The following is a 14,562-nucleotide window of genomic DNA, read 5'->3' as shown; positions in this document are numbered from 1 at the left end:
AAAATGATGGTTGAGAATCGTGTCCCCCCAAGACTCCAATCATCTACATGAGGTCTTTAATTTGGGATTTGAGTGCCAGATAATTAGTAGTTGAGGTAGAATCACACTGCTTTGTGAGTCCCATGGCCCAATTAGTAAATCAGATTGTAAAAGGTTACTAGAATGGGCCTTTAATCTTACCAACATTTTACTGTTATTGTATCCTGTAGAAGAGCATCTTGTATTGAGGATGGAAGGAAGGACAAATTTAGTGTCAGATCAGATAATCTGCTGATGTAAATCGGTACAGCTTCAGATTTACATCTGCTAATATCTTGGCTCCTGGTCTTATAGCCATTGTACATAGCATCTGCAAATTGGTCTCAAGTAGATAGTGAGGGTACAAGAAAAACTATCCAGAGCAGAAATATGTGTCTAGCAATGAAAGGTAGAAAAAAATAATCCCAAAACACAGAAGCAACAAGCTTTCCAAGGAAAAGTAGACAGCATAAACTCAATTAAAATGGGGGAAGAAAGTCAGAGCAAAGAAACAGGAGAATAAAATTGTATTTTTGAGTCATTCTGTTAATCTCTTCACATGCAGATTCTCACACTCACACCCTCACACTCCCAGTCATGTACTACTGTTTGTAATTTCTGAGAGGGTTTGTCAAAGGGATCCATCCAGAGACAAGCTGGGGCTGCAGGTAGAGGTCATCATGGATTTGAAGCATACACATCTCCCTCTGTCCAACCTGCCCTGAGAAGGTGCCCCACTTGAAACAGGGCCAGAAGGACATGCTGCCAATCTGTGAGGGAAAATGACTGTCAGAGGTCCCCAGGATGTCACCTAGGTTCACCTAGGTGGGAGTAGCATGGGTCAGGAGAGGGAGAAGTAATCTTTGCCATGGAATTTAGCACTTCCAGATATATGAGAAGTCTCAAGAGGAAGAGAGGCTGGCAGAGGTAGTCAGGCAACAAGAAATGCAACCTTCACTGTGTGCTCTTGGGCATTCACTTCACCTCTCTTCCTTGCTTGCTCCTTCTCCAAAATGGAGGTGACAGCTCTGAAAAATGCTGCGTGAATATGAAGTATTAACAATACTAATTCTGTTTACAGGAATATTTATTCCTCTTCATGCTACAGAAGCCTGCTATTATTCTCTGGCTCTCATTTATTTTCACTCAATGCTGTCCACACAATCACTATTCTCATTATGAAAATAATTGCTGCCTGTATTACCGTGTTGTTGTTTGATAATATATTTCATGTTCAGGAGGGCCTGTTAAAATTATCTAGTCTGACCTCCCACATGGTTCAAGCATCGTATCCTCACCAAGCCATTCTTACAGCAAATCTCATAGTGGAGCTATTAAAAATACCAGCATATGTTCACAGGCCAGGGTGTCACTGTACCAGACACATAACAAGGGATCAACCCTTCTCTGAAGAATTTCTAATTTAACTTGATCATGGAAAAGGTGAGAGGGAAGAAATGCTGCTGTCCCCAAGATTATTTAGAGAATCTGTAGAAAGCCCAAAGAATAAATCTTCTATCTCTCATTTTATTGTTTTACCCTCACAACCATCCTTTTTGTGATGGAAAAGAGAAAAACTTCTTTTATTATGGTAATTGTCTGTCAGCTCTTTGTTAATCAGTATCATTTTTTAAGATGATATTTATTTTTTTTAAGATGATATTTAATTTATTTCCTGAGAAAGCAGTCAGCCTTCAGGTCGTCTCCAAAACAGATAAGGTCCTTAAAAGCCTCTACACTGGTGTCACTGAATTTCTGTTTGTGCCACGGTCTGATCTTTCCTGATATTACACACCACACATCACTGTCATTGCCAGCAAAGCAGCCTTATGAAGATGGAAAGCCTCCCATGTTAATTTTCGGAGCCATGCTCTCAACCTGCTACACAGGGCATTATCCTCACAGCTCCCATTAGCCCCCACTGTGTTGAGTCAAGAATCAAGTGCATAAAGGATGTCAGGCATTGTACGCTTGCAGTAATCAGATTTGCTGGTCACTTAGCCCCAGCTGCACTTAAAAATGTGTGTTTAGAATGAAAATGCTGGATAGGAGGAAAGCTGAAATACTTAGCAGCAGGGGGGTTTTGTAGGCAACGTAAAATATACTTTAGATGCCAACGTACAAGGAGAATCATCCCAGATTGCTAATGCAGTGTTGGAATTTAAGTAGGCTTTTACCAGAGCAGATGTTGGTACTGTCACAGCAATTAAACTTTCCAGTGAGGCTTTCCCGCATATGCGTAGATATTTATATGATTGTTTGCGCTGTCCCGAGGCCACAGTCTCTATCAAGCCTGCATTGTGCTAAGTGCTGAATGAATACAAATAAACAGACAGTCCCTGCCCTGTTGAGCTTCCAGTCTGCAAAATAATGTCATTACTTCTCAGCTCAGTGTCACAGTTCAAGGAGAAGCACCTTGGGCTGGAGGGGAAATAGCTGAAACTGCAGGAGTTGGTCCATCTTCCCCTGTTCATGGAAGAACATAACACATAACAACATCTGGCTCTTTTCTCTTCACCCCATGCTCCCTGCTGTCAAACTCTACTCACTGATGTGGCATATGACAAGCAAACCTTTCCATCAGCCTCACTTTTTTTTTTTTTTTTTTTTTTTTTTTCCCCCCCCCCCCCCCCCTTTTTTTTTTTTTTTTTTTTTAATAGGAGTGCATTATTAGCAACATAAATTATGGTCTGAGGTCAGTGTTATCGAACACATGGGATGAAAATTCCATGTTTTCAAATAAAAATATCAGTCTGGCAGGTGCATGTGGCTAGCTCTGGGGAATATTTTTGACAAATATGATTTTTCTTTAAAATACAACTTTTAAAGGAAAAAGTATTTGCAAATTCAGATTGAATTTGATTAAATAACAAATTATTTAAAAATATCTCTTCTAGATATTCTCCCATGTTTTTCAAAAAAAAAAAAAAAAAGCTATGCTAAAAAAGAAAGGTACTTAAATATTCAAAAATAAAAATTGTTATAATAAAACTGAGTATTACATCTCAGATAAAATGAGATATATAAGGTTTACCCAAAATAAAATTAAATATTTTTAGAGAAAAATGAATATGGAAAATAACTTTAAGTTCTATTCCAATCTTATCTTTTCTGTTTCTTTTAATGTTCAAGCCTCAAAAGTGCAATAGTTGCACCGTTCTGTTTATTACTCTCAATTTTAGGGACATTCTTATTTAGAAAACTGGGAGAAAATCCTGCAGAAAAAAGATCTTTCATATTTGGAATTGTCCAGATACAAATCCTCAACTAAAAAATAAATAAGCCGCAGGAGTTAAGGTTTGCAGTTGGTCTTTGTTTCCTCTTCAGATGCAATTCAAACTGAATGGGTTTGTTTGGTATATTTAGATTTGTAAATTCAACAGACAGATAGAAGTTATTTAGATTATTTCAAGCTGACAGTGGGACCGAAATTAATATTTCTTTTCCAGGTTTGAACATACTGCATATGCTATGATTAGAGCTGCAATAAAACATGGAGGTCTACATCTCTTCCAAGTGACATTGCACCTCTGCTTTTTAGCTATTTATTAGCTGTGAAGCTACCATTAAAAATTTGCATTGCCCAAGACCATATGGGCACTTCAAAGTTCAACTGACAGATCTTTTGTTTAGCCTTAGCAATGGGGCATTTTTATTTTTATTTTTTTTAACTGTTTGAACAAATCTTTCATATGTTTCTATTGACTCCTTAAGGAGCTGAGACTTAACTATCATCAGAGCACGTGCAGTGTCCATGGGGTATCAGGAGGTTTTTGAGTCCTTTTAGGAGTGATACCACTGATGAAAATAGATCACTCTGCTTTCTAAGTTCCTCACCTTGCTTCCCCTGGGCCGTAGATAGCCCAGACAAAAATAACAAACTTGAACAAGCCTATCAAAATCATTGTAAGAAATCTTAATTCACTCTTATTTTTTGTGTCTTCTTGGTAATCAAAAAAAAAAAAAAAAAAAAAAAAAAAAAAGGACTGTAAATTTTCTTTGAAATTCAGGTCTATTTTCTGGATCAGCATGACATCACATACCAATAGTAAAGTGGAACACCAGGCCACATGGTTTCAGAGTCCTTTAGCCGGCCATTGTGAAAAAGGCATATTTGGTAGGACAGAGGGCCCCCAAGGCTGTGCAAAAGCAGTCATAAACATTACCCATAAATGAGAACAGCAGAGAAAATCCAGACAAACATTCTGGCTATGATCAGACCACACATGTATTTTCTGATAGGGCAAAAGACTATTTCTGAGAAGCTGTGATTGCAAGATTACAGCTGGATTTTGCTGACAGCATCTTTAGCTTTTTTTTTTTTTTTTCCTTCCTTCTATAGTCATTGCTAAATATGAACGAAATTGTGCTTTTTTGTCCATAATTTGAGGCATATGAAATGAGAGTATAATATACTAAGTGAAAAACAATGCTGTAGGAATTCTCCCATTCCAGCATTATGCTGTTCATTTCTTCCATATAAAACAGCCCTCCTGCTCTGTCTGCCAAGTGCCCACTTATTTTCCACACACTTCTCAACATTTATACCAATAAATTACATCTGACCTGTCAACACACTAAGGCCCTAAGTCCTTGGTAGTCCTTGCAAACAGGGCTTCTACAGACAGGTCAAAAAGAGCTGAGGACTGACAACTGTGTGACAGTTCCTCCTGTGGTCCAAGAAAGCCCAGGAACTGTTCAAGCACATTGACTTAGGTCTGTGACTCACTAATGAGTCCCACTGTGGTCTCACTGTTGCTTTTAATGGTTTCAGAGTATTTAGCTGTTGAAGAACAAGTCTGTAGTTACATACCTAAGCCCAACCCAGACTACTGCTGGCTCATGTTCCACCATCTGAGAGTGCTGCTCTAACATGATTGAATCCACCAGGGTAGGAAGAGGTTTTCTACACAGATGTGGAGCTGGGACCAGCTTTCACTTCTCATTCATTACAGTTTTGCTACTGGAAGCAATGCAAAAATAAAGAAATGATCATTGCTTCATCTCACATGGCTGCATGGCCTATTGAATGCACTGTCTTGCTTGTCTGAACCTCCTGGAAAATCACACCACCACATGATATGGGGGTTATGGTGAAATGCAGGCTCTGTTCACTGAGTGTAGGTTGACAGTGTATAGCTTTTCCTTTCAGTAGCCCTGTGAGTGTAATGTCAGCAAGGCTTGTGCTTTGTTCCAGCACAGGAATGGATTAAGTATGGCTATGGTGTCGGTCATGACCTATCCTTACTGTGTTTTGACCTCAGTTTTCATATCAGGGAGCGTATGAAGTCTGCACATGTTCAGTGGTTGTCAGAGGCAGAACACAGCTATTTTTTTTTTTCCTCTTCCATCTGGGTGACTATTGCTACTTCTATGTTACCGGGTTACTTCACAACAGTGAGTGTAAAAAAATCATTAACGTTTGTAACCCATATAACCCATAGATTTTGCCCCCACATACAATAGGGACTAGAATATACAAGTGGAGGTACCATTCAAAATCCACATCAGCCAGTGCAAGAGAACCTGTTCGAGCAATAAGGGGGTGGTGGTGTTGTTCTTTCTTTTTAATACAGACTCGCATGTCTCATCACTTTCAATATCTGTTTCTGGGCAGTGCTAAACAAAGGAAAACTCTACAAATATGCAATTAACTGAAAAAAAAATAAAATAAAAAAAAATCAAGACTTTAAATGCTCTCTATTGTAAGATCTTCTTTAGAAAATTTACCTTTGTGGATATATAATAAAATGTGTAGGCAATATCTTTGAGAAAGCTGCATTTGCCTTTGGGGAAGAATTAGGCAATCTAAAAATTCCTCTCTGAAATGTCTCTTTTGTTGAGCAATTGAAGCTGCCATAATTAAACTGTTTTTTGTTCTTGCACAGGTTTGTTTACATTTGAGAAAATGCAATGGAACAATTAAAATTTAATAATATGGTAAATAAGATCTGAATAATTTATTCAGAACAAATAAAATGAATGTTGACGATCACATTTTTGAGACTGAAAGAAAAAAAAAAAAAAAAAGGACTTCTAAGAGTGTATAGAAATTGTTATTTGATTTGGAACAAATGTGTTTATATTGGATTCATCATTAAAGCAGAAAACATACATATTTCTATATAAGGACAGAAGTATATGTAAAGTGTGAACTAATTTGAAATTAGATACATTTCAATTAGAAATTATGAAATGACAAATACTGATTTTGAAATATCAATGAATCATGTCAATTTTTCCCTAAAATTAAATTAATATATGTGTATTCTATTGTGTGGTTATGCATTTCTTTAGTCTTTTTGCAATGGAAATACTAGATAACCTGTTTTTTGGTTGTTAATAGTAATGGAATCGGTATGATTAGCTTCAATAGTGCATGACCAAGATTGTAATTATCATTATTTGTTACAAAGGCATCCAGAAGCTCTAAATAAATAATAATAATAATAATAATATAAAATCACATTGTGTCTATATATAGAGGCTTACATGTCAACAGCATGTGTTGTTATACAGACTCTACTTCTGATGAGAGCCTTTTTTATACCAAAAATATGCATTTAGCTTTTCCCCTGAAATAGTCTTAAATAAGTCAAATGATGCATCTTCCATTCACTTTGTAAAATATTTTCTGTCTTGTAATGGCTTACTTCCACAGTAAGCAAAGAAAACTTTTTTATTATTATTATTTTTCCCAAAATTTATTGTTTTTAAGTACAGAGGAAGAACCTCTAGTGATTTGCAACTGAAATTAGTACACCCAGAAATCATTGTCATGGATGGCTGCTTAACTCTGTAAGTCCTAGTTGCCAGTGATTCATTTTCCAAAAACATGAAAGAAATTTTTTTGGCCATTTTTAATATAAAAGAAAAACAGCACATAAAAGAAAAAAGCAATAGGAACAATGCTTCAGAACTTTGCCTAATCCTGCCCTCAACCTCCAATAGCCCAATACTCTAAATTTAAAACATAACCATAAGTTTGAGAGGATGTTTAATCCAACAGAGTAAAATTATTGCTGCAACTCTAGGGAATACAACAGTGACAACTTCAAAACTCATAAAATGCAGTCAAAGACATATGTGGACCATCTGAGGCTTAATGTTTCCTGCAACCTATGGAGAATGCAATGCAATATATAACTGGGTCCTGTGTCATCGCTGGACTGAACTGAAAAGCAGCTTTTAAACAGCATAGCAAAAATCCAAGAAACTTTAAGAAATGCCTGAGTGGAGTACATATAGTGTTTTTTAACCTTAATGTCATATTGTTTATTTTATTAGATTCATGAATAATAAGAAAGAATACTTAGGCCAATAACACTATTTCAAGCTACCAATAGACATCTGTTCAAATTTCAGGGTTATTTTCTGTCCTTGCAACAGGCAGCAATATGTACTATGTGGCAGCTACAGCAAGTAACAAAGTTATTCATGCAAATAATGAAAGAGAAAATAAAAGAGATTGTCTGATGATAAAAAAAAAAAAAAAAAAAAGAATAATCAAGATGAATATCCAGGATGGAGACACAAAGGGATGTCAGTAAAAAGGGGCAGAGAAAGGAGATTCTGATCAGATTTTACAAAAACAATGAGTAGTTTGGTGACATCTTCAGCCTAATAAAGTGTCCATTTTGAAGCTACTGCCTTTGTTGCAAGAGTGACATATTTTGCTGGATGTGGGATATGCTCCTGTAGTCACTCAACTAGGTCATTCCAGTGGGGTGTTATATACGTCATATACTACGTCAGGAACCAGCACTGCTGATGAAAGAAGCAGTCTTGTCCTTCCCATGCATTTGTATCTTCTCTTTTCTGTTCTGGCACAATTCTCTACCTTGATACTAATCTGGAAAGGGAAAAATAAATGGGAAAATAATAATAATAATATATAAATAAATAAATAAATAACGTGCTCTTTGCTTCATCTGATTGCCTAGCTGCACAAAAGATAAAGTGGGATATTTTGGTGCAAGTTTTCTCCTTTAGTCTGATAAACAGGAGACTATAGCCTGTGTCTACAAATCCCTCCTGGGTGTATTGCTGGGGCAGTGTCCAGGAAGGCTGTGAAGAAAATCTCAGAGCAGATCTCACGGAGTTTGAAGGAAATACCTGATGAAAAATCTGAAGTCTGCAAATTAAATTAAATCTGGTGAATATTGAAATTGGTCTTTTGGCTTCATGATCTACTTTGTGGCAAATAAGACTTTTTGAAATTCCCAAAATCTCAGAGCCACCATAATATCTAGAGTTAGCTCATTGTAGTAACTCTAGACACTTTTGGCTATCACTACAAAACTCAAGAGTTAACATACACTACCAAATTTAATATTGCTGGTTTCCCAGTATCTGTGGACACTAAAGTTCATTAGCTAACAGTTGTTTTATTAATTACTGCAAAGTCAATAAATAAAAATTTCTAGTCATCCATTAAGTATACAGCAGAAACTATTTGTACCTGCAGCTAGTGTCTTTTGTAAAGGAAGAAGTCGTGTAACAATCATAAACAGCAAAATCACAACAAAATTTCACTAATAAACTCATCTTTTCTATGTTTTATTCTTCCTCATCCTTCAGCACTGACACTTGTGCTTTATTCTCAGAAAGCTTCCCTTTTTAATGCTTTTCTATCGTTGAGCAAAATGCTTCCTCCATAGGAGGATTTTTTTTTTTTTTTTTTTTTTTTTTTCCTCTGTCTGTTATGGCATTTTCTTTGCTCTGCTTTGGAAATTTGCCACAGGGAGAGGAGATAACATTTCTGAGCATGAGGTGGGAGGCAGACATAAATCCAATGGTGAGAGGGACTATTTTATTTTATTTTATTTTATTTTATTGTGTGAATGTTGTCCTTTGTATTTGGCACTCTAATGAGGCTGAACCCTACTACTGCAAATGGGGATCCACTGGGAAGGTAAAAGAGTACTGCACAAGGAGTCTGCCTACATTCCTGTTAGCAATGGGCAATTGCATCATTGCATACATCTGTGTTTACATTATACAATTAAAGAACAGGGCATTGAGAGAGATGGTCTCTGAAACCTACATAATGTTTACTGTTTTTAGTGGCATTGAAATAAGTTCACAGTTGCCTTTGTTCAGGGTGAGTTGAAAGGTGAAAATTTGGGTCACCAATCTCCTTGCTTATAGGACATAGAAATAGTGGGAGAGGTATTAATGATTTCAACCTATGTCATATTTCCTCATGGAAGGGTTAGATTAGCCCTTCCAAATCAAGGAGGATAAACCTAACTAAACCCAGGCTGTTGACTGTCAAATATCTATCTCGGCACTAAGGTTTTGGGCAAGAGAGGATTTAATGCATGCCTCAGTATCTAGTAAGTAATTTCTCATTAATTAGGAATCATTTCCCTTGAACAGCAAATACAGGTGCTACTCTGATAGGATGGAATTCACTGTATGGTGGCTGCCATGGATAGATGTTGCTCTTGGATTTGCTGACCTGAGGACCAAATCTACCTCCCTGTGCTTAGTGGGAATCAATGTAAAGGCTCCTACACTAACAGAGGTTTCTGGATACAGTCCCTCTTGTAGAATTAGAAATAGCTCTTTTTCAGAGAAAGGACAGAAATATGAAAACAAGCTCTAAAAGCAGTTAAGAATACTCTTTTTTTTTTTTCCTTTTTTTTTTTTTTTTTTTTTGAGGGCTGCTTTAAGCATTGTGTTGAAGAAGTATATAAAACAGCCTCTTATGAATTACAATTGCTATATATTTCCTTTTAAATAAAGACTTGGCTTTTTGCCCTAAATAGCACAAAGGATTTTTTATTTTTTTTTGTATGATTATCCATTAAATTGCAGAATGTTAAGCTTAAATATTGGCTTTCCTCCCTAGGGAGAATACTGACATATTCATGTCTGAGTGGTGCGTCTCAGTCAGACTTTTCCCCAACTATACTATGTTTAATTAAGTTTCCTTTTTTTTTTTTTTTTTTTTTTTTTTTTTTTTTTTTTTTAATTTTAAGTGCTTAGCTTGGACAAATAGCTATCACTAACTCTTTCTCAGGAATTTTTGAGAAGAGGCCTTTCTTTTCTGTCCATTTCCATGAGTTCAGTGAGGTTACTTTTCACTCTGCAATTATCTTTGCCCTGTGTCTTCATGTTATATACACCACGTAAATGTCTACCTAGTTTATGTGTGTTGTTTTAGTTGAAATGTAACTGAATAGCAGAATGGCAATTCAAATATACATTAGCCTAAGTAGGTCAGTAGCAATGATGGTTTATCAGCACAGGCTATAAACCTGTGCTGTCCTTTTTTTGTAGGTAACCTAAGGGAGAAAGCAATTCATGGAGTTGAATTAATAACTTTTTTATAATTTGGTTATGACAACCATGCAAATGTTGCCTCGCAATCTGAAGATGTCAATTCCCTTTTATCAGTTTCCACTTTACTGTGACAACACCAAACTGGCTGGTAAGAGAGAATAAGAACAAGTATCCAGATAACAGCAGCCACTGTTTTCTCCCAGGCATGCCAGGAAGTTTCCATTCCAAGCAAACCCTTAGCTCCCAGCTCTGTTCTTGATCATACAAGGTCTCATCACACACAAGGCTGTATGCAGCTGAGCCCAGAAGTATATGTCCATGGACTGAGAAGTCCATGCTTGGTTTAGGTGCTGGTCACTCTTATTTGAATAATCACATAACCTTCAGTATACTTTATATTCTCAATATGAAGCTTGCAACACTTTCAAATATTTCCTCCATATATCTGAACAGGTCTGCTGAAATGTCTCTGGTTGATCTACCAAAATAAAGTGGAGATGAAATAAGAGCAGTCACGAGAATTATAGAATTGCAACCCTTAACAATCTATTGCTTCTTGGAAAAAAAATAAAAAAATAAAAATCTTATTTCTAGAGCATCTGATAGAACTATACACAGTGGGAACTTGATAAAAAATGTCACAATGCAGTGTAGCCTCAATAGGACAAGGAGCAGGAAGATTAGTAACAGAATAGTAATTCAGCATTTATACACCTCCTCCACAATAGTTACAAGAAAATTGTGGTAGGATTTGAAGTTACATGTGCCCTGGGACATGTCAAATCTGCTGCCTTGCTTGTAACTCATGAGCAGCCACCTGGTCTTCTGTTTTACTTGACTTCAGATAGAAGATTAAGATAAATATTTTCCTTGAAAGTGGCCAAAATAACTTTATCCAAAACAAAATACATTACTAATTTCTATATTTCTTTTTTTTTTTCCTTTTTTTCCTAATACAAATGTGAAGTTCTCAATAAATCATAGTTTAAAATAAATAAATAAATAAAAACTTGCAGTAATAAAGGAAACCACAAAAACTATTAAACATTCAGGATCCTGATTTAAATTTTTGTTATACTGCTTGTAACAAGGAAGCAAATATGATTTAAGGAATTTGAATACATGAAATAATGAACTGCAGCCTCAGGAAGCGCGTCCTGTGACTGCCTTCTGCTTTCACTGGGAATTAATCTGACTTCCCTAGTGCTACAGAAAACTGGCCTTCTCACTTCTGTGCTCCCTTATTTTCCCAATTGTATAATTATTTTTATTACAGCTATATCAAGGGATGTTTTGCTGGGAAGCTTAAAAGGGAAAGACAGCCCTACAGTCCTATGGAGCTTATAGTAGGAATAAAATAAATAAATAAATAAATATGACTGGGAAGATTAACATAATCCCATTTTATTTTATTTTATTTTAACTTGTTTGTTATTCTGAGTAAAAAGAAATCCTATAAAGGTAAACTGGGAAGTACACTCTGTTTGCAACAGCATCCTTAAAGAATCATCTATTAATTAGGCACTTTATTAAAAACTGCATCAGCTGAAGACCACAGCTGGATTCAGAAATCTCTCCTGAGCTGGATGTCGCAGGCTGTGATCCCCAAACAAACTGAACTCTGTGAGGAATTGGGACTGAGAAGTTGTTTGCAGTCTTGTCACTCAAGAGAAAAGTTAAGTACACTTGGGGTACACAACCACCTTCTTTAAGAAATTATACCATAATCCACCAAACTACCCACATAATTAGGCTCTACTGGATTTGTTTGTGCCTTACATATGCATGAAAGCATATGTGTTAACTTAAGCTTCTTAACTGCAGACATTTCCCACCTTAGATGTGTTTTTACAGGAGATGTGACTCTGTCTATTTACATTTGAGTCCATTCACCCGGGAAAAAAATGCACCTGGTAAAAATGTCAATGCAAGATCAAATAATTTATTTTTCACTTTAATCAGCTGCTAATAGGAATCACTTTAGTCCCTATAGTTTCCAAGGGAAGTCACTAAGCTAATTTCCCTCATGCAGTAGTGAACTTGCCAGTGTTTTGAATCAAAAAGTTGTTAAGAAATACTTATTAGTAATGTATGTTCTGCTCCTGATTTACTTGATTCAAATAAGAAGCAACCCTAGGAACTGAGGAGTATTTAATCTGTTGAGAAAATTGTCTCTGTGTTTTTCCTTTCTTTTTTGTTTGTTTGTATGTTTCATTTTTTTTTTTTTTTTTTTTTTTTTTTTAACTCATGTAAGTCTCAATCTGACTGGGGAAGGTGGAGAAAGAACTCGTGGTAACATAACATAGCAACACCAAATCAATGAGCATTTCCATTTTACTTAAAGAACAAGAGAGGAATAATGACAGGGATAAAATGGTGTTTACGTTTCCCCAGGTGACCAAGCCAGTTGCCTCTGGGGAGCATTAGGTTTCATGTTGTGAAGTTAACACACTTAGTCATGTAGCAGAGCATGTATAGTACTCCCAGCTCACCAGGGTTTCCCCTACTCCACAAAAACAGTCAAGACATTTTTGTTCCAAACTTCACTTGAGAGAAGCCTATTTATTTTGCCACTGGGGAAAATGAAATATGCATCTCATTTAGGAGAAGGCCCTAGAGACACCAGCTTGGTCAAACTGATCTTGGGGAAAGCTGGGATTAATGTAATAATGTAATACCATAAGCTAAACGTTGCTGGACCAAACAAAGGGACTCTTTGTTACCAGGGCAATGTCTACCTATTTTAAGCAAATAGAAAATGCAAAAGTGTATAGAGGTAAATAGGTAAAATTTAAAAGGTAAAAAGGTAAATACTTGAGTGAGAAGTGTGCAAAGGCATAAGACTATAGCTAAGTGACTATAAGACTATAGTCTATAGTAAGTGAAATAAGACTATAGCTAGGTGACCCAGTAGTTACCAATCTGAATTGGGATGCTATAATAGAAGGTAGGTGAGATAGCTGAGGTAGGAAATGGATTATGACACACAGTCATCCAGCCTAATTACTGGAGTATTAAAAGTGTATTGTAGTCAGGATTTAAAGTCATGTCACTTCTCAAGTTCTCTCTGCCCCAGAACTGCTGTGATCACTCCATTTTCTGAGGTTCAGCATTTTCCTCCCTTAAGTCACTTCCCCAAAAGCCAGACTTACCCTACCTTCTCTACAAGCTGTAATCAGCGCCAGGTCAAAGCAATTAATTCATTTCAAAGAGCTGTAGCTGCACAGATCCATATGGCTGCTTCCCATGTGACTCTGTAAGCTAATTAGACTTGACTTTATTTTGCCCTCTTCCTTTTTCCTCTACCTGAGGACCCATTTCTCCAGTGTATCCAGCTCTATACCCATATGTAGCCCCTATGAAGACAGTTTCTTGCCACTAGGAAGATTTCCCATGTATTCAGCTTATTTTTTTATTTTTTTTTTTGCTATATTTAATTCAATTACGTTGTTTTAAATGTGCCTCTTTATGTCTCCTTAAACAGCAGGTTTTGGCACAGGTACAAAAGTTTATAGCTGAGTAGATTTAAAGGGACTGTTGTGACCATCTTTGTAGAGGAAAGGTCTGTATTTATTAATGCCATGTTATAGAGCTGGGTTTAGGGCAGAGAAACCAGGGCACTTTGCCAGGATCCTAAATGTCTATGATGAGAAGGCCGAGTTAGATGACAATGGGAATTATCCAAAGCAAAAATGGCTTCTTCCTGGGGCAACCACATGTCTAAGGCAGATATTTCTACTTTGCAAGTCAATCTGAGCTGCATATTTCTACTAGTACAGCCATGTCAGACAAGTATATATAGGTTTTCAGTTCCTGACCAACACAACTACAATGATGGAGTTCCAGCAGCGGACATGGGTTTTGCTAGAAAAGTATCTTTCTGCTATATTTTGGTTTATCCAGATGCAGGTAATTTTATTTTATGAGTGTCCTGCACAATATTATTGTCTCTGAAATGGAGAGCCATGCTTTTGAAAGATGTGCAATTTGGTGTATAAGGAATTAGCTGGATGGTCACATCCAAAGTGTTGCAGTCATTGACTCGATGTCCAGGTGGAGACCAGTGACAAGTGTTCCTCAGGGATGTGTATTGGGACCAATATTATTTAACTTCTTTGTCAGTGACATGGACAGAGGGATTGAATGCACTCTAAGCACCTTTGAAAGTGACATGCTAGAGGAAAGAGATGCCATGCAGAGGCACCTGGATGGGCTTGGTATGTGGATCCCATGCAAAATTTATGAAGTTCATCA

The 14,562-nt window shown here is 36.6% G+C and overlaps 1 protein-coding gene across 1 annotated transcript in view; it reads left to right on the top strand.

Annotated features, from left to right (window-relative positions):
- Positions 1-14,562, top strand: part of TENM4 (teneurin transmembrane protein 4) — a 901,054-nt gene that overhangs the window by 93,282 nt on the left and 793,210 nt on the right. The window lies entirely within an intron of this gene.

The sequence above is a fragment of the Oxyura jamaicensis genome, chromosome 1 (assembly GCF_011077185.1).
Source record: "Oxyura jamaicensis isolate SHBP4307 breed ruddy duck chromosome 1, BPBGC_Ojam_1.0, whole genome shotgun sequence".
NCBI lineage: Eukaryota > Metazoa > Chordata > Aves > Anseriformes > Anatidae > Oxyura > Oxyura jamaicensis.
Note: the sequence above shows the minus strand (reverse complement) of the source record. Positions and strands in the feature narration are given on the sequence as shown.